General features: G+C 38.7%; 1 non-coding gene across 1 annotated transcript; it reads left to right on the forward strand.

Moving 5' to 3' along the window:
* The first annotated feature begins 3425 nt into the window (after positions 1–3425).
* LOC141654567 (small nucleolar RNA R71) lies at positions 3426–3532 on the forward strand. The gene has a single exon (XR_012548123.1). It is a non-coding gene; the product is annotated as a small nucleolar RNA R71 (small nucleolar RNA).
* Positions 3533–4225: the final 693 nt, after the last annotated feature.

Raw genomic sequence — 4225 nt, forward strand, 5'->3', positions numbered from 1 at the left:
CCGTGAGCTCAATGTCCACCTCACCCCCTGCCCCGGAGGCACTAGCATGACCGGCATCACCAAAGATGGAGGGGGTTATGACTATCCTCCGGAATGTCAAGGACAACAAAATCGGCCGGGATTAAATACTTTCCAACTTTGATGGGTATGTCTTCAAGCACCCCCGAAAGGCGCTTGACGGACCTATCCGCCAATTAGAGGGTCATGGTAGTAGGTGTTGGAGTTTGTGTCCCCGACAATAATGCGATCACAATTGTAGATCATGTTGATCACATATTTAAATCTCATATTTAAGAATAGAAGAGGGAAAGCAATATTTTACAGTCAACTGGTCCACACATATCGGTAATGATTGGCTGACTAGAGTTTGACATTACTGTCGTGCGACGGTGGTGATCAGTTGATACCTTGAGGTCATACCTATAGGGTAATACTCTTAATTGATAATTTAATTAATCGTATGCCGATACGAGTTAATTAAATTGCTTAAAATTGACAGATGATTTTGTGAGTAAAATTATCGTATCTCATTATAATTCGATTAAATTAGATACGGTCTAAGTAATCGAATTGTTTTATTACTTAGATTAAATTATTATTTACGAAACAATTGAAACAGGTTGAATAATTTATTATGAATACAATTTGTTGTAATTTATAATTCCATAAACCGCTTTGGTACAAGTAATCAAGAATTACTAATTAAATTTTGCATGTGACATATTTCATTAATATGTTGATTTTTAATATGTTAAAAATACACTATAGTGTAACATGTCATGTAACATGTCACACATGACAAAATTGACAAATGACAAAATAAAATGGACCTTCTATTTTATGTGTGTGTGTGCCGAAATGGAGGGAGTATTAGAGTTAAATTGTGTTGATTATTTTTAAATAAGGGAAACACAATGATTATACTCTAGATGTAGCCATGCACACCTAGTCTTATCTTGAGAAGAACAAAGACCATGCATTGGCCTATTCCCCCTCCTTCCCACCGGTTTTCTAGAGGAAAGAAGCAAGGGTTTTTCCTCTATTTATTATTCACTACTTACCACATTGTTTTCTAGGGGTTAGAAAATAATTACTCTCTACATTTGTGAAATTCTTTAGAGAAAGAAAACTCATTGAATCCTCCTCTCTTGACCGAATTACAAGAGAACAAAATCTCCATTTTGTGTTATTTTTAAGCTTGTTTTAATTGATACTAGTCTTATATTAATTAAAACATTTAAGGGTATTCCTTGGGTATAATTCCTTAGGAGAGATTCTAAACTTGAATCTTGTTCTTCCACATTTGGAAAGCTCAAGAACTAGTAAGAAGGTGAACTTACTAGTGCCCATATTGCCGAATATCCAATGTAAGAATCAATTTTCTTTCTATACTTTGTAATTGTTTTGCATGCATAAGATCCGATTTAATTTTATGACTAAATTAAATTATCATACTATGAATATGTAAAAATATGTGATTAATGAATCCCAACAGTAGGAGCAAGACTATGAATGCCAATTTTCCTTGCAACTTTTAGAGGAATAACACTCACACTTGCTCCCAAGTCATAAAGAGCTCTTGATATCGAAACACCACCAACTACACATGGAATTGAAAAGCTTCCCGGGTCACCAAGTTTAGTGGGCATTTATTTAAGGAAATGAGCACTACATGCTTCTTCCATTGCCACAATTTCTTAGTCACCCAAGACTCTTTTCTTAGTCAAAATGTCCTTTACAAATTTTGTGTAAGTTGGCATGTTCAAAATCACTTCGGTAAGTAGGGTTACTTCAACTTTCTCTAGCATGTCACAAAACTTTGCATACTTGAAGTTTTCCCTACTCTTTATTGCTCTTGAGGGGTAAGGATTATGGGTGACAAGTTGAGAATCGGAGAGTACCTTTGGAGGTTTTGATTTCTTTGTTACCTTTGTGGTGGGTTGCAAGAGCACTTCTTCGGTAGCATCTTCACCCCCTTATTCCTCATAAGGTAGATCTTCAACTAAACCATCAACTTCCTTTCCCACTTGAATTCCCCCACTTGAAGATTCTTAATATGCTTTCTTCCCTTTCTTTGCTTCACTCATCCCCGCCGATGGTGTCATCAGTGGGCTTTCCTTTCCATCATTCATTTCCATCCTCTTTCTCTTGGGATCTACATCAACCTCAATTTCAAGGTGCTTGTAAGGATCTTCAAGCTATACACCGCTTCTCAAGACTACCGCATGTGCTTGGTGGCTAGTAGAAGCATTTTAGAGCTTTGCCCTTGAGCTAACAAGCCACCGGGTGGTCTATGAGGATTAGCAAGAGCATTAGCGGCCAATCGGGCCTCCATTTCTCTCATTTCCTTTTGGTGAGAAATTCTTTGGTTGGCACTTTCTTGTTAACTAGCAATCTTGAAATTAGCCAAGTCTTGGCTATGTTGCATTTGCATGTTCTTCAACATCTTCATGATTTCACTTTGGGAAGTGTCAACCATGGGCTCTTGATAAGGTTGATTAGCAATGGGTAAAGGGAACCCATAATCATTTCGAGTGTTGGGACCTTGATTGTTGTTGTAATTTTGTCCCCCTTGATAGTTCTCTTTAGGACCATGATTGTTGAAGTTTGATCCTTGCCCTTGTTCTTGAAAGCCTTGAGCAAATCCTTACCCAAACCCTTGGTTATCTTGGTTAATTTGGTTCCCTTGATAGAACCCTTGGTTATTTTGATTGCCTCCAAAATCTTGGTTCCCAAAATTTTAGTTTTGATTTCCGGTATTGTTTCTTTGGTTAGGGTATCCACCTCTAGGTTGAGAAAACCTGGTGGATTGGTATTGGGCACTTGTGGTTGAAGGTGTTGTGGGTTTTGAACATTGGTGCTCTTGTAGCTAAAATTGGGGTGGTTCCTCAAACCCAGATGGTAGAAATTTGTGTTGGGTTATAGACATTGGGATTGTTGTAGGGTGGTGGCGTGGTGGTCTCATATTATTGTTATAGCCTTGGAAAGCATTAACATCTTGAATGTTGTCTTCATACCCCATATTATAGGAGTTGTTGGCACACACATCAGAGGTGTGACCATATCCTCCACATAGCTCAAAGAAGCGCTTTGGATCATTTCCTCCACTGGTGGACCATGGGATCCACTAACTTGACGGACTTGGTTTCTTGTCAATTGCTCAAACTTCTTGGTGAGAAGGTCAAGCTTGGCATTTGTCTCGGCATTTGCATTAGAAGTGGTTTCCTTGGGATATCGACTATTCCTCCTAAGCATATTTTCCCTTTAATCCGTAGTTGGCCTCCGAGTCTACCATCTTCTTGATTAGTGTCGTCCCTTCCTTATCACCCAAATGGTCGAATCCCCCTCCCGCGGAGGCATTCACCATTTATTTAGTTCTTGGGAACAAGGTTTAGAAGAAGGTTTGGGTGACATACCACTCCAGAATCCCGTGGTGAGGACAACTAGTGATAAGGTCTTGATATCTATCCCATGCCTCACCCAAGGATTCTCCATCCTCTTATTGGAAAGTGTGGATCTCGTTTCGAAGTATGGCGATCTTGGATGAGGGGCAGTACTTGGCCAAGAATGCCTTGGCTAAGGCGTCCCATGTCGTGAATGTGTTAGGAGGGTGAACATTCAACCACCGATCCGCCTTATCCGTCAATGAGAATGGAAACAACATAAACCTTAACGTGTCTTCGGATACCCCGTTCTTTTTCATCATAGCGACCTTGTTTTGAAATTTCCTTAGATGAGCATGAGCATCTTCTTCGATATGACCCCCAAACAAATTTTTTTCTATCAACCCAAGTTAGGCGGAGTGCCGATAAGGTTATTTTCAGTCATTGGCCTTAATCAAAATAATTCCTATACTACTACTAACAATATAGCTAGTGGTAAGTCAGGGTCGAATCCCCAGGGAGGCGGTGATTATCTAGTTTGTTTATGTCTCAGATTGTCTTAAAGTAACCAATTTTGGGGGTTTGATTTTGTTTTCTAACAACTAATAGCAATTTAAATAAAGATGATAAACAATAATATTAAAGAGTCTAGGGATCAGATTCACTAGGTCGCCATTCAAGGGTAAGATTTAATTCATTGATTGAGCAGTTTATATTGTTGAAAGTCATACGATCAGTCGATTCAATATTTCTTTTAGATCTAATTTAACATGCGATCGTTATCATTAAATTATCTCTATTCAATTATCGTGGCCTATACTAGTCTTAACCCGGTCGGTGAA

This window comes from Silene latifolia, chromosome 4, assembly GCF_048544455.1.
Source record: "Silene latifolia isolate original U9 population chromosome 4, ASM4854445v1, whole genome shotgun sequence".
Lineage (NCBI taxonomy): Eukaryota > Viridiplantae > Streptophyta > Magnoliopsida > Caryophyllales > Caryophyllaceae > Silene > Silene latifolia.